General features: G+C 41.6%; 1 protein-coding gene and 1 long non-coding RNA gene across 7 annotated transcripts in view; both read right to left on the bottom strand.

Annotated features, from left to right (window-relative positions):
- Positions 1–27,190, bottom strand: part of nr3c2 (nuclear receptor subfamily 3, group C, member 2) — a 281,622-nt gene that overhangs the window by 174,296 nt on the left and 80,136 nt on the right. The window lies entirely within an intron of this gene.
- Positions 20,652–23,543, bottom strand: LOC127527929 (uncharacterized). Its single transcript, XR_007935109.1, has 3 exons — positions 21,380–23,543; positions 21,242–21,320; positions 20,652–20,753 (listed from the first exon to the last, which is right to left on the bottom strand). It is a non-coding gene; the product is annotated as an uncharacterized LOC127527929 (long non-coding RNA).

The following is a 27,190-nucleotide window of genomic DNA, read 5'->3' as shown; positions in this document are numbered from 1 at the left end:
GCGTGATGAAATATCATGGAGGGTGGGTGCGTCCTGGGATAGTTCATTTCAACGCACTTCTGTTATTATGGCTGTGTCGTCGTATATGCGGTGGTGTGGGCGGTCGCGTCCGGGCGGCTGTACAACCTGGCGTGCACGCTTTACCTCAGGTTTAGTTCACAGGTCGTAGGCATGGTAACGTTTCCGTTTAATTCAATAACCCCATTTGAACTAAAGCGGTTTCTTTGTGTGGGCGCCTTCATTCATTGTTTTTATCCATGTTGTTTGGGCGCCACCTACTGACTCTGGGAAGCCGCTGCGTTTGACTCTGGGGCGCCGCGCCGCAGTGCGCTTGCGCCTCGGTGCATAAATTAACTGTGGTTTAGTAATATAGATAACCATCCCAAGTCACTTCCTAGGTCCCAAGTTACCATCTTTTTACAAATGGGCCCTGGTCGGTTAGGCAAGTTGCTCAGGATGATGCAGAGACTCAGGGTGAGCACTGGATGGGCATCCTCAGGTTTAGCAGTCCAATGCCGTCCCCCCATCTCTTCCCCCCAAAGCCGCTGAACCCGGTGACATCGGCCGACAGCGGGGTACGTGTTTTGGTGCACCATTTTTTCTTAACACTTTGTACTTTTGCCTTCGGGCGGCACGGTGGTGCAGTGGGTAGTGCTGCTGCCTCGCAATAAGGAGACCTGTGGTTCGCTTCCCAGGTCCTCCCTGCGTGAAGTTTGGATGTTCTCCCCGTGTCTGCGTGTCCAAATACATGCAGGATAGGTGCATTGGCGATCCTAAATTGTCCCTAGTGTGTGCTTGGTGTGTGTGCCTGTCCGGGGTTTGTTTCCTGCCTTGCACCCTGTGCTGGCTGGGATTGGCTCCAGCAGACCCTCCCGTGACCCTGTGTTAGGATATAGCAGGTTGGATAATGACTGACTTGACTGATTGACTGAAACCAAGGAGCTCTTGACTCCATGCATCTGTTCCTGACAGCTTGCACGCTCGTATCCGCCAGATGGGAGCTTCCCGGCCCGTTTTCCTCGTTCACGCAGGCTGAAAGACAAGTCAGCCCACGGAGCAGCTAAAGCGCTCGACTCCTTACTATCACCACGGTCTGTCATTCCCAGGGTGCCATGACTCACTGCCGGATTTCTCTTTTGCTTTGCTAAGTTGCCGCCACCTTGGCGGAGTGGTGGCTCTGAGGCTAGGGATCTGCACTGGCAATCGGAAGGTTGCCGGTTCGAATCCCGTAAAATGCCAATAGGGACTCTGCTTTGTTGGGCCCTTGAGCAAGGCCCTTAACCTGCAATTGCTGAGTGCTTTTATATAAATGCAAAGAATTAATTGCTGCTTCACTGGATCCGAGTTCAATTCCCATCTCCGTCATGATCTGTTGTGGAAGTTTTCAGGTTCTTATGATATTCCCTCCTGGCATTTGGTTTCCATCCCACATATTCAAGATGTACCCTGTGAGTTTTACAGACACCTGAAACTTCCGGTGTTATGAATGCTGTGAACTTTTATTTACTTATTTATTTTCCTGAATCTGATTATTCCAGTCCTGGTCAGTTTGAAGGTCTTTGGAATGAGCTTGATAGGCCAGCATTAAAAGTCAAGGTGGAAGTGAAGAATTTAGGTGTAATCATGGAAAGTGACCTAAATAAACTTTAACTCGCATTGCTAGGATTGCATTTTTCGATGTGTGGTGTGGACGGCCGGGACCCTTACCCAGCCGGGATGTCCGCCTCAATAGTATAAGGGCCAGGGGAGAAAACAGGCACAGGACACTACCTCCCCCGGAGGGCTAGGTGGCAGCACCCCGGATTCCCACAGGGCAGGCTGGGACTTGGGAGTTTGTGGGCTCAGTCCTGTTGGGTTCTGGAGGTGCCACTAGGGGGTGCTGCGGGAATTGGTGAGCCCTATTTTAATCGCGCTTCCAGTACACCTAGGAGTACTTCCGGATCATGCGAATGGGCCACCTGGAGTGCGCCCGGGTACAGCATAGAAGCGACCACCTCACTTCATTCAAGGAAGCCAGAGGGAGAAGAGGAAACTTGCTGGAGTAGGAGGAATGGAGGCGGAAGAAAAGCAAGTGAAAGAAAGAAAGAAAGGCATTGCTGTGTGCTGGTTTTATTATTGGCGCCTGTGTAGTGTGCTGTGTTGTGGGAAACGATTTGAAATCGTTCCCCACCAAAATAAAGCCCACGTGTGTTGATAGACTTGTGCCTGGTATCGGTCTGTGTCGGGTTTGGGGAGCTGGTGTCCTCCCTGCAGGCCACAGATGTAAGGAACATTCCAGAAGATAGACGTCTCATAACACTGCAAGATGTTGAAAAATTAATTCACAATTTTGTTTTTAGTCGACTAGATTACTGCAATCTGTCCCTACCACCTCCTACTCCTGCTTGCAATTTGTTCAAAATGCAGCAGCAAGAATCTTGACCAGAAAAAGAAAATCCGAACGCATCACATCAGTCTAAGCATCATTACACTGGTTACCGGTGCACTTTAGAATTGACATTAAAATAATGGTTGTGGTGGGGCTCTTACCCGACGAGGACACCTTGACAGTGGAAGTACCGGGGGAGAAATTGTATACAGGGTGTTACCTCCCTGGAGGGTGAGGTGGCAGCTCCCCTGGGTTGCAACAGCACCCTGCATTCCGACAGGGCACACTGGGAATTGGAGTTTGTGGGCTCAGCTCTGTTGAGTTTTGGAGGTGCCACAAGGGGGTGCTGCAAGAATTGGCGAACCCTATTTTATCGGGCTTCCACCACACCCGGGAGTACTTCCAGATAATGCAAATAGGCTACTTGGAGTGCACCTCAATTAATTCAAGGAAGCCAGAGTCAGGAGGGACTCCTACTTGTAATTTGTTCAAAATGCAGCAGCAAGAATCTTAACAAGAAAATCCGAACACATCACGTCAGTCTAAGCATCATTACACTGGTTACCGGTGCACTTTAGAATTGACATTAAAATAATGGTTGTGGCGGGGCCCTTACACGGCCAGGACACCTCAACAGTGGAAGGACCAGGGGAAAGAGCTTATCCAGGGCGTTATCCCCCCCTCCCCACCCTGGAACACGAGATGACAAACCCCTGCATTCCAGTGGTGCCTCAGACTCTCATAGGGATCCATGGGAGTTGGAGTTTGGCACAGCCCTGTTGGGTTCCGTGGGTGCCACCAGAACTGCTGGGCCCTTTGTTGTAGCATTTCCGGGAGAGATAAAGAAGGAGAAGGAAAGAAAGTTTTGTGCTGTACTTTGGGTGCTTGAACATGTGCTGTACAGGTGGGAAACAGGAGGGAGTCGTTTCCCACGTGGAAAAGGAAAGAAAAAAAAAAAAAAGGATGTGTCGGGGTTGGGTGGCAGGAGTGCCCTCTGTAGGCCACATGGTATATAAAACTTTTACCTAATCTCGCTCCTCACTATATTTTGGAGTGCCTGTCCCCCTACATTCCAGTTCGAAACCTTACATCTTCTAATGGTGGTCTGCTTATTTTCCTGCATAAAAGAAGTGGCGAGGTGGCCTTTTGCTGTTATGCACCACAAATCTGGACCACGTTACCAACAGAGATAGGGCAAGCTAACACTGTGGGACATTTGGAAAAAAAAAATCCTAAAAACCCACTTTTTGAATTTGTCTTTTTCGTAGCTCCATTTCAGTAAGGGGCTGGTTGTAGCTTATTTGCCACTCTAGGCAAAATTAAAAATGTTGCGTCCAAACCACTGGCGTCTCAAGGACAATTATCATTGCAGATCGCAGAGTGGTCTCCACTTTGGTGCTTCTCGGGATTTGCACACAGACATCGGATCGAATAGCAGGACGGGGAGGAGTCCCTCTCCCCCACCCCTTTCGAGATTCCCATGAGTCATTGGTGGATGTCGTATCAGGAGAGCGGTTGTGCAGCCCTGCCCACCTTGGGAGTTTTTTATTCTGCAGCAGGATCATTACCAAGCCTCGGAGGGGTGAAAGCACCGTGTCCACCTGCCCCCCCCCCCCACCCCCCACTGAGACCTGATGTCCCACCAGAACCTAACCCAAGGAACAGTGCTTCTTCATTATCCGTATGTGGATTCCATATTATTTTAGGAACACAGCCATGGTGGATTGGGCTTCAGTATTAACTATGGATTTCACTCATCTGTAGTGGGTTACAGAAAGTACCCCTCATAGATACTGGAGGGGGTTTACTGTATCTGTATATTCTCACTTATCTTTTCCATTCCTAATGCTCTTCACCTCCTCCTCATCAACTGTTCTTTTACTAAAATATTGAAAGAATCTCTTTGGGGTCATCGTCTGCCTTTTCCTCAGTACAGTGGCATGCAAAAGTATTCAATCCTCTCGAAAGTCATCCTAATTTTCTATATCACAAAAGATTTGTCCACATATTTATCCTTATTTTCAGTGTGAATTCTTGTGCTGTAACAATACATTTCCAAAGCCCAAATAAACCATTTTCTGTAAATATTTAACTGATTCTAAATTGGCCGTAGTGTGTGCTTGGTGTGTGGGTGTGTTTGTGTGTGTCCTGCGGTGGGTTGGCACCCTGCCCGGGATTGGTTCCCTGCCTTGTGCCCTGTGTTGGCTGGGATTGGCTCCAGCAGACCCCCCGTGACCCTGTGTTCGGATTCAGCGGGTTGGAAAATGGATGGATGGATGGATATTTAACTGAAGAAGCAAAACTGCAAAGCTGTGCTTTGGGAGCTCCAGGTGTACACAAATGACAACTGTGTGTCACAAATAACACAAAGGTGACAAGTCATTTGACAGACATAATTAAACCCAATCAGGTCCGACTTGGGAGTCCTTCATATCTCTCTGGTAGTTTCTGTAACTCCCTGTGGATGAGTGAAATGCACAGATAATAATGAGTCCAACATGCAGTGGGTATAGAAAAGAATCCCCCCTTTGAAATATTCCCATTTTTTTTGCTTTACAGCCTTAAATTAAAACACACAACCCAATATTTTTTCCCAGCTTTACTTACTCAATGCAATCTATAACATCCAAGTGAAAGATATCACAGCTACAGTTCAGAAGAATTTAAAAAAATCAAAAACAAGACCTACTGAGATGAATAAAGGATCACCCCCCTCGTAAACTCAATCAGGTGTCAGTGCCCACCATTTCCATTGTGGTTACTGTCTTCCTTCCACCTGTGATCAGCTGTAATCCATGTGATTAGTGAAGTTGTTCCTGGAGCGTTCATTCCCTTGCTTGGTAGTGCAACTGACAGCAAACAACTGACTGTGGATGGCAAGCGACTTTCAAAAGATCTTGGGGATAGAGATGTGGACAGACATAAGGCAGGAGATGGAAACAAACAAATCTCAAAGGCTTCATCAATCCCAAGGAGCCCAGTAAAGTCCATAATACAGAAGTGGCAAGTGTTTGGTACTCCTAGGACCCTCCCTGGATCCGGCTGTCCTTCCAAACTGGATGGAAGAGCAAGGAGGTAACTGGTAAGAGAGGCTACCAATGGCCACTTTGAAGGAGTTACAGGATTTGATGGCAAAGAGTTGTCATTAATGGTGTGTATGTGACAACAATTTCACAAGCGCTCCACAATTGTGGCTTGTTCAGGAGGGTCGCACTTCTCAAGAAAGGCCACATTAAGACTCGTTTGAGCTTTGTCAGAATGCACCTTGAAGATTCTGATGCCAAGTGGAAAAAGGTCTTATGGTCAGATGAGACTAAAATTAAACTATATGGCCTCAACACCAAATGGTACACCAATGCAGCTCACCATCTACACCACACCATACCTACAGTAAAGAACGGAGGGGGCAGCATCCTGTCGTGGGGGTGTTTCTCTGCCGCAGGGCCTCGTTAGGATAGACGGAAAAACGGATGGGGCAAAATCCCGTCAAATTCTTGAGGAAAACCTGCTACCCTCTGCCAGAAAGTTGGAGATGGGCAGAATGTTCACCTTTCAACACGACAATGACCCGAAGCACACAGCAAAATGGACCACACAGTGGCTGAGGGAGAAAAAAGTGAATGTCCTGGTGTGGCCTGTCAGAGCCCAGACCTAAATCACACTGAAAATCTGTGGAGAGATCTGAAGATAGCAGACCACCAACACTCACCATCCAATGTGAGCGAACTTGGACAGTGAAACTGTAAAGAAGAGCAGGCAGATATTACACAATCTAGGTGTGCAAAACTGATAGAGAAGAATCCCAATAGACTCAAGGCTGCCATTAAAGCAAAAGGGGGGGTCAACAAAATGACATTGACATGGGGGGGGTCCTTTATTAATCTCAATAGGCCTTGTGTTTGATTTGTTATAACTGAACTGTAGCTGTGTTATCTTTCACTTGGATATTATTGGTTGCATTGAGTAAGTAAACCTGGGAAGAAATATTTTTTGTATGTTAGCATTTAAGGCTGTAAAGCAAAAAAAAAAAAGGGAATATTTCCAAGGGGGGATTCTTTTCTATACACACTATACAATCAATCCACAGGGACTATATTCCTAAAAAAAAACCTCATGGATACGGAATCCACATGCAGATATTGAAGAAGCACTGATCCTGTGGGAAGTGTAGGGTGGGACATCAGATCTGGGGAGGGGGGGGCTGGTTTAGGATGACGGATATCAGGAGGACACGGTGGCCCCTCTGCTCTCACCCTTCCAAGGCTTGGTAATGATCCTTCTGCAAAAAGAAAAAAAAAATTGTTCTGACTTTTACTTCCTCCACAGTCGAGTTCAGTCAACTTCTAGGGGCTTAGACTCTCAAGGAGGTTGAAGACTTTTGCACGCCACTGCATTTCTCACCAACTGCCTTTTAGCCTTCCTAATATCCTCTTTAACTCTTGTTCTCCTGTGCTGTGTGCTTAGCACTCGGCTTACTCGTCTTTACGTATTTTATTCCATTTTTTCTTTTTTCTTTGTAACTTCCTCCGAGTTTTCATTCCATTCTTACTGCTTTTAAATTTTGGGATGAACTCATCCTGCACCCTTTGTAAAAAAAAAAAAACAAACTTTTAAATCTGCTCAAAAGCTCCTCTACGGTCTCCACGTATTAAGCTATTAAGAACACTAACTGAATGTCAGGTTATATAGCGCCTTGATGTGTGGAGTACAAGTCACAGGAGGTTCTGCTCAAGCTTTATAACACACTGGTGAGACCTCAGCTGGAGTTCTGAGTGCAGTTTTGGTCTCCATAAGGACATAACAGCACTAGAGAAGGTCCAGAGAAGAGCAACTCGGCTGATTCAGGGCTACAGGGGATGAGTTATGAGGAAAGATTAAAAGAGCTGAGCCTTTACAGTTTAAGCAAAAGAAAATGTAATGTCAGTAAATATAAATTATTACACATAGGAAGTACAAATGTGAGGTTTGAATGCACAATGGGAGGTCTGAAAATCGAGAGTCTACCTTATGAGAAGGAGTTAGGAATCGTAGTGGACTCTAAGCTATCAACTGACAGACAAGCTATTAAGAAGGCTAACAGAATATCAGGTTATATAGCGCCTTGATGTGTGGAGTACAAGTCACAGGAGGTTCTGCTCAGCTTTATAACACACTGGTGAGGCCTCATCTGGAGTACTGGATGCAGTTTTGGTCTCCATAAAGACATAGCAGCACTAGAGAAGGTCCAGAGAAGAGCAACATGGCTGATTGAGGGCTACAGGAGCTGAGTTATGAGGAAAGATTAAAAGAGCTGAGCCTTTACAGTTTAAGGAAAAGAAGATGTAATGTCAGAAAGTGTAAAGTATTACACACAGGAAGTAAAAATGTGAGGTTTGAATACACAATGAGAGGTCTGAAAATCGAGAGTCCACCTTATGAGAAGGATTTAGGAGTCGTAGTGGTCTTGACACTCTCAACTGCCACTATCAGACTACCATTAAGAAGGCTAACAGAATGTCAGGTTATATAGCGCCTTGATGTGTGGAGTACAAGTCACATGAGGTTCTGCTCAAGCTTTATAACACACTGGTGAGGCCTCAGCTGGAGTCCTGGGTGCAGTTTTGGTGTCCAGGCAACAAAAAGGACATAACAGCAAGAGAAAAGGTCCAGAGGAGAGCGACTCGGCTGATTCAAGGCTACAGGGGATGAGTTATGAGGAAAGATGAAAAGGAGACCTGAGTGAAGTGTTTAACATTATGAAGGGAATTAGTCCAGTGGATCGAGACGGTGACTTTAAAATGAGTTCATCAAGAACACGGGGACACAGTTGAAAACTTGTGAAGAGGAAATTTCACACAAACATTAGGAAGTTTTTCATAACACAGAGAATCACAGACACTTTGGAGTAAGAGACTAAGTAGTGTGGTGGACAGCAGGACTTTAGGGACTTTTGAAACTTGACTTGGTGTTTTTTTTTTAAAAGAATTAGGTGGACAGGACTGGTGAGTCTTGTCGGGCTGAATGTCCAGTTCTCGTGTTCTAATGTTCTAATATAAAAACCTTTCCCAATTCATCTTACGGAGGCTCTGCCACGTCTGCTCAAGGTTTGCCAAACCTAACATGAAACTGAACTGTTTTTGTTTAAGAATACGAACTCTGCCAAAGCACCTTGTAATCCATTACATGTACGGGAGGTAACAAGTATACATAAAAGAACACAAAACACGAGCACAGGAGGAACTTGCAAACTCCACCAAGAGCCCAGGTCTCCCTAAACCTCATCCACTGTGCCAGGGCCCTGCATTACAATACAATCTCAGAATTACTGCCTGCAGTTCTGGCACTCCTCAGTAGTTGTGTGACCGTCTCAGCGGAGAACTTAATCTTATTTTAAATCTTTTATTTTCCACGCGGCAAAACCACCTGCTTCTCAGATGAAAAATCTTTGCAAAACGGTTTTTGGATCATTGACCATTTCATGATCAGGTTACGAGGTTGAGGTGCGTCTTGTTTGTTTTATTCCTGCCCTGTGCAAGGCTGTACGTGATAAAAGAAATCCAAACTTCATTACCAAAGCCTTAAAATGAAAGTGTGTCACCTTAATAGACAACAAAAATCGAGAGTGGTCTCCTTCCCTTAGACTTTCTTGTATACTCAGATATGGGGATGGATATTTGAGGAGTAAACCACTAGACAATGATTATATTTTTATATTACGTACATTAAAGAACCATCAACAACAAAACAAATCAAATTAGTAATATACAGTAGACCCCCGCAAAGTCAAGGATTTTTCCTTAGAACCTAGCTAAGAATTTGAGGCGGAGTGGTGGCTCTGAGGCTAAAGATTTGCACTGGTATCCAGAAGGTCTGAATCCCTGTCACTGCCAAAAGAGATCCTACTCTGCTGGGCCCTTGAGCAAGACCCTTAACCTGTAATTGCTCCAGGGGCAATGGCTGTACAATGGCTGACCCTGCGCTCTGACCCCAAGAGAGTATGTGAAAACTAACAAATTCCTAATACAAGAAATTGCATAAGGTGAAATAAAGAACAAAAAAAGAATTGTTAGTGGAAACCGCAAATATCCTCCACAATTTTTTGATGGCTTTTTACGTCGCAATATTGCACTGTAGTTAGAACACAAAGCAACCGTAGGGGAAAACACTGCTTGGGATGGTGAGAGTAGCCAATCCGAAAGCGTTATTCATTTCTCCTTGCTGCTGATTGGCTGCTGCCCTCTGACGCATCTCCGGCAGATGCCGCCCAGCATTCCCGCATCATAACAGTTTACCGCGTGTCGCTCTCTCGAGTGTTTCGCTGAGTGTTCTCGTGTTTTTCATTTTGTTGTTCTTAAAGCCCTAAGATGCCACCCACACACCCAGCGCCTTCTAAGGCTTCTGGCAATGAACCTAAGAAGAAGAAGAAGACCAGAAGAAGTTTAAGACAGTCTAGGAGAAGGTTGAACTACTGGATTTGCTCTGGGAACTCAAAAGTTATGAAGACCAGAAGAAGTTTAAGAAGAAGAAGAAGAAGAAGATGAGAAGAAGAAGAAGACCAGAAGAAGTTTAAGACAGTCTAGGAGAAGGTTGAACTACTGGATTTGCTCCGGGAACTCAAAAGTTATGAAGACCAGAAGAAGTTTAAGAAGAAGAAGAAGATGAGAAGAAGAAGAAGACCAGAAGAAGTTTAAGACAGTCTAGGAGAAGGTTGAACTACTGGATTTGCTCCGGGAACTCAAAAGTTATGCCGCAGTACCTCCTCTGCTTTGCTGTGCAGTCATTATCTTCATTACATACCTTCATCGTACTGCACAGCTAATTCATCATCATCATCATCTTCGATCAATATCATTATTATTTTACTGTATTTTTATTAAATTAAATTATTACGTATTTATCCTACTTAAACCAAAGAAAACGCGCTTGCATGAATTCCAGTACATATAGGGGTAACATCGGTATTTTAAATTCTAGCACTGCAGGAGACATAGCAGTACAGTACTGTGCAGTAGACGGGTTTACCTTTTGTTGTGATGTGAAATTTTGCATACAAGTTGATAAATACTTTGTATGTCTTTATTTGTAACTTAGACAAACCAATGGAATATTAGTGTTAGGGTGGCACGGTGGCACAGTGGTGGCACTGCTGCCTCGCAGTAAGGAGACCTGGGTTCGCTTCCCGGGTCCTCCCTGCGTGGAGTTTGAATGTTAATAATAATAATAATAATAATAATAATTCTTTACATTTATATAGCGCTTTTCTCACTACTCAAAGCGCTCTCCACACAGGAAGGACCCGTAAAGCGTACCCACAATCTCCTTACTGCAAAGCAGCAGCACTACCACTGTGCCACCTGTGAGGTGTTTGTGTGGGTTTCCTCCCACAGTCCAAAGACTTGCAGGTTAGGTGCATTGGCGATCCTAGATTGTCTCTAGTGTGTGCTTGGTGTGTGTGTGTGTGTGCCCTGCGGTGGGCTGGCGCCCTGCCTGGGATTTGTTTCCTGCCTTGCGCCCTTGTGCTGGCTGGCATTGGCTCCAGCAGACCTCCGTGACTGTGTGTTAGGCTATAGCAGGTTGGACAATGACTGACTGATATTATTGATAATAACAGCAATGGTTTGATGGTTGAAGAACCCCTTTCTGCCTTTTAGGAATGAGACTCTTTGTAATTTTACGACAGGGTGCCTCAAACAAGTTTGACCAATATTACTCTGCTAAAGTCTGTCAGTCAACCCCCACAGGCAAGCCAGGCTGCCTAACTGCCAAGCTTTACCTTAACATTTGGTTTGGAGGGCAGGTGTGAAGATATTCTGTCGCCCCATTGGTCTGTTTAGAATTGGCTCGTATCAGTAGCCTTTAAGTACCACGACGCCCTATTGGCTGTTGGGGTTAGACAGAAAACCTATAAATGTGCGCTCTCTCTCTCTCTCTCTCTCTCTCTCCCCCCCCCCCCCTCTACTAATGAATGACCATCACACACCATAAACTGAGAAGGACAACCCAATGAAGAGCACAGCTCGGCAGCCATTTTGAGACATGCATGCGGCCTGTTCTGAAGAAAGCTGACCACCAATGAGGCCTTAACTGGAGACATTTTAAGTAACTGACAAGTCTGTGTGCCGCCTGAAACTACACATCACCATTTATCAGGTTGTATGGTTGCCAATATTCAAATGTATTTTGCATATTGTTATGATTTATGAATATTATCAATAGATAGATACTAGAGCCTGCCTTCCTCACCAGTTTGTCCAGGCGTGAGGCGTCCCTCTTCTTTATGCTGCCTCCCCAGCATGCATTATTTAAAGTGTAACTTAACTCCTGCTTGTCTTTTACTACACCTAATTGCCTGAGGTTATACATGTAGAAGGGAAGGTGGGGAGAATTTATATTAGTGCTGGGAGCAGTTCATACCAAAAATTGTTTTTTATTTTTGTTATGAGATGGATTTTTCTTATTGTTTAGGCTATTTAAACTGGTGTTGCGGTATGTTTGGAATGTGGCGCAGTGGAAAACTGTTTAAGGGGGGACCTTTTTCACTGCTACACCGCTAAACATGCATGCAACGGAGTACATGTGTTAGTGGAGTTATTGAGTGGTGAAAATGGACAGAGAACATTCTGAAACTGAAGCTGTAGAAGATGATAAAGTTGAACGTGATGACACAGAAGAACTTTTGCCGAAAAAAGGAGCCGTGTCTGTTGTTCGGAGATACTTTGATTTTAAAAGGTCGGATGTGGACTAAACAACTACGAGGGCAATCCCAAAAGTAAGGTCTCCTATTTTTTTTAGAAATACAAACAACCGTTTATCTTCTATAATATTTACATCATTTTAAAGGTTAAAGAATTATTTATTTTTCTACATAATCGCCATTTCGGTCGATGCATTTTTGTAGACACTGTGGTAGTTTTAGAATGCCCATGTCATACCAGCTCGCCGCCATGTCCTTCAGGAAGCATTGAACCTCATCTTTCACCTCTTTGTCGGAGCAGAATTAACTTCCGGACAAATGTTCTTTCAACTTAGGGAACAGGTGGTGGTCACTGGGTGCCAAGTCTGGACTATAGGGTGGGTGGGTCTTGTGTCAGCATATGTGGTACCCATCTTGCGCCCACCTTTCGATATTGCAGCTTTTCCGTTAAAATCCTGTGGGTGGTGCTTCGGGAAACCTCAAGAACCAAAATGCAGAGAGCATCCAGAGTGATCCGCCGATCTTTACGTATGTTTTCCTCAACCTTTGCGACGGTCTCGTCAGAAATTGACGGTCTCCCGCTCCTTTGTTCATCGTGAATTTCAGTACGACTGGCTGTAAACTCTCTACACCACTTGTGAACGTTTTTGACATCCATGCACAACTGTCCATACACTTCCGTCAACAGGCGATGAATTTCAAACGGTTTAACGCCTTTTGTGTTCAAAAGTCGAATAACTGCGCGAACTTCACACTTGGCAGTAGCGTTCAACAGGAGCTCCATTTTCAAGGGCTGCCAAGCCAAGATTGAGAATCCCACGCTTGCTTGTTTGGGAGTGGAGGAAGCACCAATCACAACATTGTGGCCAACAGCCGTACGAACAGTTTCTCTACATCCCCACCGCTTTGGAGACCTTACTTTTTGGATTGCCCTTGTATTTACTGCAAATGGTGTTGAGCTAAAGTTGTCAATACAAGCAATTTGCTGCACCACCTTAGATGCAAACATGCTTTGGAGTACCATGAATGTATGGAACTAAGATTGGCACCATCCATGTCCTCAGGTAAAAGCTGGAGGACACTCGAGTCAGACGTCACTTGTAGACGCGTTTGCTGGAGGTACTGCCTACAACAAAAAAAAGAAGTGGTGGATCGAGATAACCAACGCCATTACAATCCATATAGCTAACGTGTCGGTGGACAGAGATGGTTAACATTAACAGAAAGTGTAGTTGGTTTACAAAAAATATTTACTATTTACTCCTTTTCTAAGACGTGTTCAGTGCAATACAACTTTTGACAAGCACCTCTGGATATTTTAATCAGAATCAGAAAAGTTTATTAATCCTGAAGGAAATTACTTAAGTTATAACATAACAACAGATAAGAGACATGTTACACTAAGAGTAAGTATACCACTAATCATGTAAAGATAATAAAGTATGTAAGTATCAAACTAAAGTACAGAGTGATGCACCTTAAGTTAATATTGCACATTTTGAATATAAATAAGGTTATTCTCATGTGAAGAACAGACAATTTATTTGGCTCATTTTGTGTCTAAACATTAGAACATTAGAACACTCTAGACGAGAACAGGCCATTCAGCCCAACAAGGCTCGCCAGTCCTGTCCACTTATTTCTTCCAAAAAAACATCAAGTCGAGTTTAGAAAGTCCCCAACGTCCTACTGTCTACCACACTACTTGGTCGCTTATTCCAAGTGTCTATCGTTCTTTGTGTAAAGAAAAACTTAGTAAATGTTTGTGCGAAATTTACCCTTAACAAGTTTCTAACTGTGTCTACGTGTTCTTGATGAACTCATTTTAAAGTCACAGTCTCGATCCACTGGACTACTTCCCTCCATAATTTGAAACACTTCACTCAGGTCTCCTCTTAATCTTCTTTTCCTTAAACTGTAAAGGCTCAGCTCTTTTATTCTTTCCTCATAACTCATCCCCTGTTGCCCTGAATCAGTAGAGTCATTCTTCTCTGGACCTTCTCTAGTGCTGTTATGTCTTTATGGAGACCAAAATAAGTGTAAAGGACTGGTGAGCTCTGTTGGGCTGAATGGCCTGTTCTCGTCTAGAGTGTTCTAATAAGAACCTAATAAAACTTTCCACCATACTCCAGATGAGGCCTCACCAGTGTGTTACAAAGCTTGAGCAGAACCTCCTATGATATGTACTCCACACATCAAGGCACTATATAACCCAACATTCTGTTAGCCTTCTTAAAAGCTTGTCTGCCAGTCAATAACTTAAGAGTCCACTATGACTCCTAACTCCTTCTCATAAGGTGGACTTTCAATTTTCAGACCTCCCATTGTGTAATCAAACCTCACCTTTTTACTTCCTATGTGTAATACTTTACAGCTTAAGCACAAGAAAATGTAATGTAAATAAATATAAAGGCTCAGCTCTTTTAATTTTTCCTCATAACTCATCCTCTGTAGCCCTGAATCAGCAGAGTTGCTCTTCTCTGGACTTTCTCTAGTGCTGTTATGTCCTTTTTGTAGCCTGGAGACCAAAACTGCCCACCATACTCCAGATGAGGCCTCACCAGTGTGTTATAAAGCTTGAGCAGAACCTCCTGTGTCTTGTACTGCACACATCAAGGCGCTATATAACCTGACATTCTGTTAGTGTTCTTAATGGCTTGTCTGCCAGTCAACTGCTTAGAGTCCACTACGACTCCTAACTCTCTCCTAAGGCGGACTCTCGATTTTCAGACCGCCCATTGTGTATTCAAACCTAACATTTTTACTTCCTATGTGTAATACTTTACATTTACTGACATTAAATTTTGCACAAGAACAGACAGTATGTTGCACATTTCATGTACTTGAAAAATGTACCTGGATATCCAATTAAAAAAAAAAAGGTTAACAGCTTAAAGTGTGGGTGAGTGACCGGAAAAGGAGTTCTAGAGTCTGATGGCTGTGGGGAGGAAGGATCTCCTGTGACGTTCAGTGGAGCACTTGACGCCAGTCAGTCTACTGCTGAAAACGCTCTTCTGTCCAACCACAACACTATGAAGTGGGTGACTAGCATTTTCAATAATAGACTGAAGCCTAGACAGCATTCTCTGATCTGCCACAGTTTCCATGTTGTCCAGTTTCTCTCCTACCACAGAGGCAGCCTTCTGAATTAGTTTATTTAGTCTCTTGATGTCTGCCACTTTCATGCTGCTCCCCCAGCATGCCACAGCAAAGAATATGGCACTGGGGACCACATTGTTATAGAACATCCGCAGCATAGTGCTGCTGACAATAAAAGATCTGAGCTTGGTGGCTCGGAGGTTATGGATCTGCACTGGCAATCGGAAGGTTGCCGGTTCGAATCCCGTGAATGCCAAAAGGGACTCTGCTCTGTTGGGCCCTTGAGCAAGGCCCTTAACCTGCGACTGCTCTGTCCTGGGTATGACGTTAATCTAAGGCATGTTAGGCCCTCCAACCTGCAGGGTAAAACTTGGGGGTTGGTGGCAGAATTGGCACTCCAGCCACCATAAAAAAAAAAAAAAACCTCACATTGGTTCCACTCCATCTGAACTAGTGTGGTACTGAGGTATCACCCATTGCAAGGCTGGAGTTGGTTTGTCGTGTGGTGGGTGCGCCAATGCGCTGTATCAGTGCCTGCTCTTAATCTCTTGCATAGGAAATACAGCCTACTTTGACCCTTCTTGTATATGGTCAGCGAGTTCCTGGACCAGTCTAGCTTATTGGACCAGTCTAGCTTATTGCTTATATGCACCCCTAGATACTTGTACTCCTCAGCTATCTCCATACCGTTAATGGACAGGGGACTGGCTGGAGATCGAAATCTTCTTAAATCAACTACCAGTTCTTTAGTTTTACTGGTGTTGATCTGCAGTTGATTCAGCTCACATTAGTCAAAAAACCTGTCCACCACCTTGATGTATAATGCCTCGTCTCCATGTCTGATGCTACCAACTATTGCAGAGTCATCAGAGAATTTCTGCTGATGGCAGCCCTCTGTGTTGTAACTAAAATCTGTAGTGTGCAGGGTGAAGTCGAAGTCAAAATGCGATGGATGAAAATATGTTGTCAATATTTTAGTTTAAGCTGTTTGCAAAATTTGGTCAATAAAAAGGTTCTTATATTTTGACTGCAACTGTCATGCAATGTGATTCCTCCTCTTCATTAGTGCCACCCCTTTGAAAACTATCACTTTATGTATTAATACTTGTGTGCACATTAAAATGTTTTATTGTACAATGTACAACTCTCATGACAGTGGGACAGGTTATTCTTAGCCTGAATCAGCAGAGTTTCTCTCCTCTGGACTTTCTCTTGTGCTGTTATGTCCTTTTTGTAGCCTGGAGACCAAAACTGCCCACCATACTCCAGATGAGGCCTCACCAGTGTGTTATAAAGCTTGTATTAATACTTGTGTGCACATTAAAATGTTTTATTGTAAAATGTACAACTCTCATGACAGTGGGACAGGTTATTCTTAGCCAGTCTGCTGTAGTCATTGCAGTGGAAAATGTGGTTAACATCCACTCATATTCATGGGAAAAAAATATAATTGAATACCGTGAAACCGGGATAATTTAGATAGACAGATAGATAGATAGATATGAAAGGCACTATACAATGATAGATAGATAGATAGATAGATAGATAGATAGATAGATAGATAGATAGATAGATAGATAGATAGATATGAAAGACACTATATAGCAGACAGATATAGATATGAAAGGCACTATATAGCAGACAGATAGATAGATATGAAAGGCACTATACAATGATAGATAGATAGATAGATAGATATGAAAGGCACTATATAGCAGACAGATAGATAGATAGATAGATATGAAAGACACTATATAGCAGACAGATATAGATATGAAAGGCACTATATAGCAGACAGATAGATAGATAGATAGATAGATAGATAGATAGATAGATAGATAGATATGAAAGGCACTATACAATGATTGATAGATAGATAGATAGATAGATAGATAGATATGAAAGGCACTATACAATGATTGATAGATAGATAGATAGATATGAAAGGCACTATACAATGATAGATAGATAGATAGATAGATATGAAAGGCACTATATAGCAGATAGATAGATAGATAGATAGATAGATAGATAGATAGATAGATAGATAGATAGATATGAAAGGCACTATACAATGATTGATAGATAGATAGATATGAAAGGCACTATACAATGATTGATAGATAGATATAGATAGATAGATAGATAGATATGAAAGACACTATATAGCAGACAGATAGATAGATAGATAGATAGATATGAAAGGCACTATACAATGATTGATAGATAGATATAGATAGATAGATATGAAAGACACTATATAGCAGACAGATAGATAGATAGATAGATAGATAGATAGATAGATAGATAGATAGATAGATAGATAGATATGAAAGGCACTATACAATGATAGATAGACAGATAGATACATATGAAAGGCACTATACAATGATAGATAGATAGATAGATAGATAGATAGATAGATAGATAGATAGATAGATAGATAGATATGAAAGACACTATATAGCAGACAGATAGATAGATAGATAGATAGATACATATGAAAGGCACTATACAATGATAGATAGATAGATATGAAAGACACTATATAGCAGACAGATAGATAGATAGATAGATAGATAGATAGATAGATAGATAGATAGATATGAAAGGCACTATACAATGATAGATAGACAGATAGATACATATGAAAGGCACTATACAATGATAGATAGATAGATATGAAAGACACTATATAGCAGACAGATAGATAGATAGATAGATATGAAAGGCACTATACAATGATAGATAGATAGATAGATAGATAGATAGATATGAAAGACACTATATAGCAGACAGATAGATAGATAGATAGATATGAAAGGCACTATACAATGATTGATAGATAGATAGATAGATATGAAAGACACTATATAGCAGACAGATAGATAGATAGATAGATAGATAGATATGAAAGGCACTATACAATGATAGATAGACAGATAGATACATATGAAAGGCACTATACAATGATAGATAGACAGATAGATACATATGAAAGGCACTATACAATGATAGATAGATAGATATGAAAGACACTATATAGCAGACAGATAGATAGATAAATATGAAAGGCACTATATAACAGACAGATAGATATGAAAGGCATTATACAATGATAGATAGACAGATAGATAGATATGAACGGCACTATACAATGATAAGATAGATAGATAGATAGATAGATAGATAGATAGATAGATAGATAGATAGATAGATAGATAGATAGATAGATAGATATGAAAGGCACTATACAATGATAGATAGATAGATATGAAAGACACTATATAGCAGACAGATAGATAGATAGATAGATATGAAAGGCACTATACAATGATAGATAGATAGATAGATAGATAGATATGAAAGACACTATATAGCAGACAGATAGATAGATAGATAGATAGATATGAAAGGCACTATACAATGATTGATAGATAGATAGATAGATATGAAAGACACTATATAGCAGACAGATAGATAGATAGATAGATAGATAGATATGAAAGGCACTATACAATGATAGATAGACAGATAGATACATATGAAAGGCACTATACAATGATAGATAGACAGATAGATACATATGAAAGGCACTATACAATGATAGATAGATAGATATGAAAGACACTATATAGCAGACAGATAGATAGATAGATAAATATGAAAGGCACTATATAACAGACAGATAGATATGAAAGGCATTATACAATGATAGATAGACAGATAGATAGATATGAACGGCACTATACAATGATAAGATAGATAGATAGATAGATAGATAGATAGATAGATACTTTATTAATCTCAAGGGGAAATTTACATACTCCAGCAGCAGCATACTAAAAAAAAACCATATTAAATTTTAAAAATATTAAATATTTTTTACTTTCTTCTATACAAAATACAGTATAGGGAAGGTATTGTAATCGTCCAAAAATTTGATTTTGATGAATCTCGATGTTTTAGACCTCCCTGAGTCCAATTTACTTTCTCGTAGGGAAAGTATTGTAATCGTCCAAAAATTAGATTTTGAGATTGTGATGGGCAGTTTGAACTTCTGCCCTCTGGAAAACGTTATCGCAGTATGCACTGCAGAATGACCAGGTTATCAGAATACTAAACTCTGTTAAATAATCTTTGACCTTTTGCTCTCTTACTTACTGTGCACTTTATTACCACAAATAAATTATTGTATTGTAATATTGTACAATATTACATTGTATACATTGATAGATACTTTATTGATCCATCCATCCATCCATTTTCTATCTATCAATGTATACACGCAAGTTAGGTCAGCCTGCGATTTCCATCTTTGACTCGGATTTTCAGTGAGATGTTCAATCAGCTCTCAGTCAGTGAGTCGGTGATTTTGGTTTCCATTATTACGTCATTTTGTACTCGGTAAAGATTTTCCACTTGAAAATTTCATTCATTGAGTTCCAATGTGTGATTTAAGTGTTCCCTTCATTTTTTAAGCAGTGTACTTGAAGTTCTTAGATTGAGAACTGCCACAGGGGACAGGGGGCCGGGATACTAATGGGTGGCTTTAGAGTCTTAAAAAAATCACTGCCTGCCAGGGAACAGTGGACCCCAAACCTGTGGGTCCAGTCGGGGACACTTGGGGACAGCTGTTAAGGATACCTCCCTCCATTAACACAGAGCCTTCAGAAAGTATTCAGACCCCTTCACTTTTTTGCATCCTTGTGTTAAAATCATTTTAAATTCACTTTTTTGTTCCCCTCATTAAACAACATTTTTGCAGATTTATTTAGAATAAAAACCTGAAATGTCATTGACACAAGTATTCAGACCCATTGCTATAAAACTTGAAATCCGACACCCCATTCTACTGATCCTCGCTGAGATGTTTCTACACCTTGTTTGGAGTCCATCTGTGGTCGACTGCATTGACTGGATGGATTATTAAAGGAACACACCACACCTTCCTATAGAGGGTCTCACAGCTGAGCAAAAACCGGACCATGAGGCTGAAGGAATTGACTGCAGAGCTCAGGAGACAGGAATGTGTTGAGGGCCCGATGTGGGGACGGCTACAAGAACAGGATCTCCAAAGCACAGTGGCCTCCATAATTCTTACATGGAAGATGTTTGGAACAACCACAAATCATCCTAAAGCGGGCTACCCGGCTGGACTGAGCAATCAGGGGAGAAGTGACAGAGGTGACAAAGAACCAAACGCTCACTCTGGCTGAGCTCCAGAGAACTTCTGTGGAAATAGAAGAACCTTCTAGAAGAGCCTCCAGCACTAAAAAACTCCACCAATCAGGACCGATATAGTGCCGTTTCCATTGATCCAGCTTTTATATACTGCCTTTTCTGTCTATCTATATCACATCTGTATCTAGAAAATATAGTGCATTTTCTCTCCTTCTGAATTATTACATAGTGCCATTTCTATCTATTTATTATTATTATATAGTGCCTATTTATTTTATAGTGCCTTTTCTGTTTATCCTTTTGTTTATTATATAGTGCCTTTTCTATTTTATCCTTTTGTTTATTATATAGTGCCTTTTCTACTTATCTTTTTCTATATTTATTATATAGTGCCTTTTCTATTTATTATATAGTGCCTTTTCTATTTATCTTTTTCTATGTTTATTATATAGTGCCTTTTTATTTATCCTTTTCTGTTTATTATATAGTGCCTTTTCTATTTATCTTTTTCTATATTTATTATATAGTGCCTTTTCTATTTATCTTTTTCTATGTTTATTATATAGTGCCTTTTCTATTTATCTTTTTCTATATTTATTATATAGTGCCTTTTCTATATCTTTTTCTATATTTATTATATAGTGCCTTTTCTACTTATCTTTTTATATATTATATAGTGCCTTTTTATTTATCCTTTTCTGTTTATTATATAGTGCCTTTTCAATTTATCTTTTTCTATATTTATTATATAGTGCCTTTTCTATTTATCTTTTTCTATATTTATTATATAGTGCCTTTTTATTTATCTTTTTCTATATTTATTATATAGTGCCTTTTTTATTTATCCTTTTCTGTTTATTATATAGTGCCTTTTCTATTTATCCTTTTCTATATTTATTATATAGTGCCTTTTCTACTTATCTTTTTCTATTTATTATATAGTGCCTTTTCTATTTATCCTTTTCTATTTATTATATAGTGCCTTTTCTATTTATCCTTTTCTGTCTATTAATTATATAGTGCTTATTCTATTTATTATATAGTGCCTTTTCTACTTTTTCTATTTCTTATATAGTGCCTTTTCTATTTATCCTTTTCTATTTATTATATAGTGCCTTTTCTATTTATCCTTTTCTATCTATTTATTAAAAGGTGCCTTTTCTATTTATCCTTTTCTGTCTATTTATTTGTCTTTGATGTGCTATAACCTTTAATTTCAAAAGCACAGGTTCTGTGTATTTCACTAGTAACATGATCATTTTCCGGCTACTTTTATAACAAGTTGAGGCCTGTAGGGGGCACTGTTACATTATTGAACAATTGCCTCAGACTTTGTTAAAGGCCACACACTTTTACTTATACCCCCTTGCATTTCCCCTTGGACAAATAACTTGAGATTTGAACATACAGTGTAAACGGGACTTCACTCCAGCTACAGGCTGCCCTAATTCACAGTTACGAAAGCCCCTCTAACTGGAAAGCCCACATTTCCAGCCTGAGGTAATGTCTATCAGACCACACCATCTCTCACCATCTTTAAGAAAGCACTCCGACTGGAAACCTGAAGCGTTTACAGTAAAGTAAAAACAACTACTGGTATTCATGACCTTGCGCACAGAATTTCAGATTAAATCTGCAACCGTGGACTTTATGTAACCTGCAAAAACTCACACGCGCAGTTTCAGGTGGGTCAACCTGGTCAAACAATGCTGCTGTCACGCTAGTCCTTTTCTGTCTTTTATAGGCCTACAGAAGGGTGGGAGCCTCGAATAAAACAATCTGCCCTGAACATGTGCTGGGCTGATAACTTCACTTCAAGAGGGGCCCACTGAATCAACGGGCTAATTAAAAGGGTAGGATCAGTGATGGGAAACACTCTGGACCCGCGGAGGTCATAGAGAGTGTCATTATGACCAACGCTACACACCCTCTCTGTGACACACCAACACAGGACTTTCAGCCAATGAAGCGTTCAGCAGAAGTGAGTCAGGAAACACAATGGGGTCTCAGACATATCAACAATAGGTACATCTGTATAGCGTCTCACTGGGACTTTTTTCTTTTTTTTTTTCCATTTGAATCCCCTTGCTTTATAGTCATTCCAGTGTGTGTTTATTTATTTATTTATTCATGTATGCACATAGCTACCTATTTATGTATTTATTTATTTAAAGAGCTCCTGTAAAAAGCCAAATTTCTCACTGGGGACAAATCAAGTTTTAAATATTATATAGTGCTTTTCCTATCTCTCTCTTATATAGTGCCTTTCTATCTAACTATAAATTATTTTTGTGCCTTTCAATCTAGTCATAAATTATATAGTGCCTTTCTATTAATCTATCTATCCATAAATTATATTGTGCTTATCTATCTATATAGTGTGCCTATCTGTCTATTATATAGCACCTTTCACCCCATCTATCTACCTAAAAATCTATCTATAAATTATTTTTGTTCCTTTCAATCTATTCATAAATTACATAGTGCCTTTCTATATTTCTATTTATCCATAAATTATATTGTGCCTACCTATCTCTCTCATATATTGCCTATCTATATACTTATAATAAATTATATAGTGCCTATCTAGTTTTCCATCTATCCATAATTTATATTGTGCCTTTCATATCTATCTATCTATTAATTATATAGTGCCTTTCTTTCTCTCTATCTGTTAATAAACATATATATTAAATGAGGGGTGGCGCAGTGGGTAGCGCTGCTGTTTCGCAGTATAGGAGACCTGTGGTTCGCTTCCCGGGTCCTCCCTACGTGGAGTTTGCATGTTCTCCCCGTGTCTGCGTGGGTTTCCTCCCACAGTCCAAAGACATGCAGGTTGGGTGCATTGGTGATCCTAAATTGTCCCTAGTGTGTGCTTGGTGTCTGGTGGGTGTGTGTGTGGGCCCTGTGGTGGGCTGGCACCCTGCCCGGGGTTTGTTTCCTGCCTTGCGCCCTGTGTTGGCTGGGATTGGCTCCAGCAGACCCCCCAGTGACCCTGTAGTTAGGATATAGCAGGTTGGATAATGGATGGATGGATTAAATGGGTTAACCGCCTCATTCCCTGGACTGCACCAGAAATAAGGTGTCATTATATAGCGCCTTTCCACAGTGAACACTGTCCACATGTATTTTACAGAAATGATAAAATGTTTCCTTCTTAAGTATCGCTTGCCTCATTCACCAGACTGGACGAGGAGCAGTACGGCAGTATATAGCGCCTTTCTACAGAGAACACCGCCTCAATGTGATTTACAAGTGTGATAAAGTATCTCCATATTTCATATTTCATTGTAAGCACTGCCGGTTTAATTGCCTCATCTCCCATAATGGAGCAGGGCTAATATGGCTTTGCAGATCGGCTTTCCATTGTGAACTCTTGCCATGTGTGATTTGCAGGTATCTCGTATTTTTTCATTTTAAGCACTGCTGGGTCACCGGTTGTAATACTTGGGGTCACGTAATGAATCAGTGCTGCAGACTGTAACAGTAATATATAGCGCCTTTCCGTTGTGCCCACATGACCGTGGTGACCCTAGCACCCCTGTTTCTTTTGACCATTTCCTCCATGCAGTCTGGTTTCCTCATTGTGATCACTAGACAGTCAACAGCCTCTCATAGGGTCACAGGGTGGGTCAGTGGCAAGGAGTGAAACATCCATCCATCTCAACTTTGTTATGCAGGGCAGGGTCATCTTGGGCAGCTGGAGCCTCTCCCAGTGGGCACAATGCAGGAACTACACCTGGGAGCCAGGCCATCGCAGGAACCAGCAGAATGTAACACAAATGAATCAAGTTGTGGACGTTGGCACCTCTAATTTGGCCCAGAGTGAGTGAGTGAGTGTGGCAGACTGGCACCCCGGTCACAGCTCTTGTTTATCATGAGGCAGATAGTGTGGCCTACTGGTTAAGGATTGTGACGCTGGCTCAGGGTGAAGCCTGTTCAAAAATGAATGAACGGATGGATGGACGTCAATTCACCTGCCTGTGTGCCAACTGGAAAACACAAATATAACCAATTCTGTCTCAAATGTTGTAAATCGCCTTGGATAAAGGCATCAGTCAAATAATACATAATAATAATAATAATGCTCCCCAGTCCTAGCGCCCCTAAAACTGGATCAAGAGGATTTAGTGAGTGGATGGATGAAAGTGAATACACGCCAACTTGAAGCCGTAGATGACTTTCAAGGTGATAGTCAAAACAGGAATGAATGTGAGATACAAGCTGGCAAACGCACTGAATAACTCAGTGAAAATGCATTGTGAAGACTGCAAATGTGCTAAGTAGTCAGAGAAATGTGATTCACAGTCAGGGAAGGGAGCAAAATGTGGAGCGGAAAGATAAAGCAGTCAAGGACAAGTGGGTCAGGGCGGCTCCACGAGAAAAATAAAAGGGGGTCTGTCATGGGGCCGAGTCGGATCATCCAGGAATTGGGACCATCCAGCTCCATCATCACAGGTTGGACTCAACATACACACGGAGAAGACAAAAGATTATTAAGATCAACTCCAGCAGCAACATCCCAGTCACCTTAAATGGAAGTTCCCTGGAGGAGATACAGTCCTTCACCTACCTAGGCAGCATCATCGAACAGCAGGGTGGAACAGATACAGACGTCAAGGCAAGGATCGGCAAAGCAAGAGCCGCCTTTATCCAGCTCAAGAACATCTGGGCTTCCAGAGAATTGACCTTGACCACCAAGATCCGTCTGTTCAACACAAATGTGAAGTCAGTACTGTTGTACAGGGCCGAAACCTGGAGGACAACCAAAAACACCAGCCGAAGAATCCAGACTTTCATCAACACCTGTCTCAGAAAGATCCTCCACATTCGCTGGCCAGACACCATCAGTAACACTAATCTATGGGAAAGGACCTGCCAACATTCAGTAGAAATAGAAATCTGGAAGAGAAGATGGGGATGGATAGGGCACACCCTACGCAAACCGCAAACCAGCATCACCAGACAGGCTCTCAGATGGAACCCCCAAGGAAAGCAGAAGAGAGGCCATCCAAGAAACACCTGGCGACGCAACCTCGAGGCAGACATCACAAGGATGGGCTACACCTGGAGTAAACTAGAAAGAATGGCTCAGGACAGAAACCTCTGGAGATCTACCTTTGGCAGCCCATACCCCAGAAGGGGTGGAGGGTATAAGTAAGTAAGCTCCAGGTACCCAGACGAGGAGAGCTGGCCCCTGTGGGGTCTCCACACCACTGTCACACCTTCTGCACCCAGCCAGCTTCTCCCTATCGCACTAGCGCCACCTAGAGGTGGAACAGCCACCTCCATCCAGATCAGAACACCTGAAGAGGACTCAAAATGAAGATGGACTTCTTCATAACAATGCTAGTAATCCCAGAGTCTTGTTCTCTATGATTGATCGTCTAATAAGGCCAGGTCACTCAATGGAATGCCTCCAAAATACGTCCAATGAAACTTGTGAGGCTATTGCTGTATTTTTTAATTAAAAAAATTAATGATATTAGAAATAATATAGTACATCTCCCCAATATTGATCCTCTTAAGCCCCAGTACTCCATTACAAACAAATTAAATTCTTTCACCAGGACAGATTTACCCGATTTATATAAAATAATTTCTCAAGCTGAGACCCTCCACCTGTGCCCTTGACCCAATGCCAACAAGTTTTTTCTAAGAAGTATCCGACGTGCTAATTGAGAATATTCTTGACATAGTAAACTCGTCATTAGATACGGGGGTCTTCCCAGACTGTCTTAAGACTGCTGTAGTTAAACCCCTGCTCAAGAAAAATAATCTCGACTCCTCTGCTTTGGAAATTTTTAGACCCATTTCTAACCTGCCTTTCTTAAGTAAAATCCTAGACAAGCTCACGGAGCTCAATGACCACCTCAATAAACATGCTATTCTCGATACGTTTCAGTCGGGTTTCAGAACATATCACAGCACAGAAACTGCACTCGTTAAAGTAGTCAGTGACTTGCGGGTCATTGCAGACAGAGGCCATGTATCTGTTCTCATCCTCTTAGATCCGAGTGCCGCATTTGATACCATTGATCATAATATTCTTAGAAATCGCCTTAGTCAATGAGTGGGCCTCTCTGGCAGGGTCTTAAATTGGTTTGAATCCTACCTGACAGGTAGAAAATTATTTGTTAGTTGTAGTAGTTATACTTCAAAAGCACCTGATATTCTATATGGTGGTCCACAAGGATATCTCCGGGGTCTGCTACTCTTTTCGATTTACATGCTTCCGTTAGGTCAGATTATCTCAAGGCATAACGTGAGCCACCACAGCTCTGCTGATGACACACAGCTGTATTTATCAATAGCACCTGATGACCCCGACTCTGTTGATTCACTGATACAATGTCTCACTTGTGTTACCGAATGGATGAGTAGTCATTTTCTCAATTAAATAGAGAGAAAAAAGAAATTTTAGTGATAATGGATATAATGAGGATATTAGAAATAAACTTGATGCATTAGGATTAAAAGTCAAGACGGAGGTAAAGAATTCAGGGGTAACTGTTGACTCGGACCTGACTTTTAAATCACATATTAACCAGATCACTAGGACAGAATTTTTTCCACTTAAGAAACACAGCAAAAGTTAGACCTCTTATATCATTGCAAGATGCTGAAAAATTAGCTTTTGCTTTCAGTCGACGAGATTACTGTAACGCACTCCTCTCAGGACCACCCAAAAAAGACATCAATCGATTGCAACGAGTGCAGAATGGAGCTGCTAGAATCTTAACTCAGAAAAGAAAAGCTGAGCTCATCACACCAGTTCTGATGTCACTACACTGGTTACCGGTGCCACTTAGAATTGACTTTAAAATACTGCTTATGATTATCACACAATATCTAACAATAAAGAA

This window comes from Erpetoichthys calabaricus, chromosome 5 (assembly GCF_900747795.2).
Source record: "Erpetoichthys calabaricus chromosome 5, fErpCal1.3, whole genome shotgun sequence".
In the NCBI taxonomy this organism is placed as follows: Eukaryota; Metazoa; Chordata; class Cladistia; order Polypteriformes; family Polypteridae; genus Erpetoichthys; species Erpetoichthys calabaricus.
The sequence above is the reverse complement of the archived record's forward strand: the minus strand, read 5'-3'. Positions and strand labels throughout refer to the sequence as shown.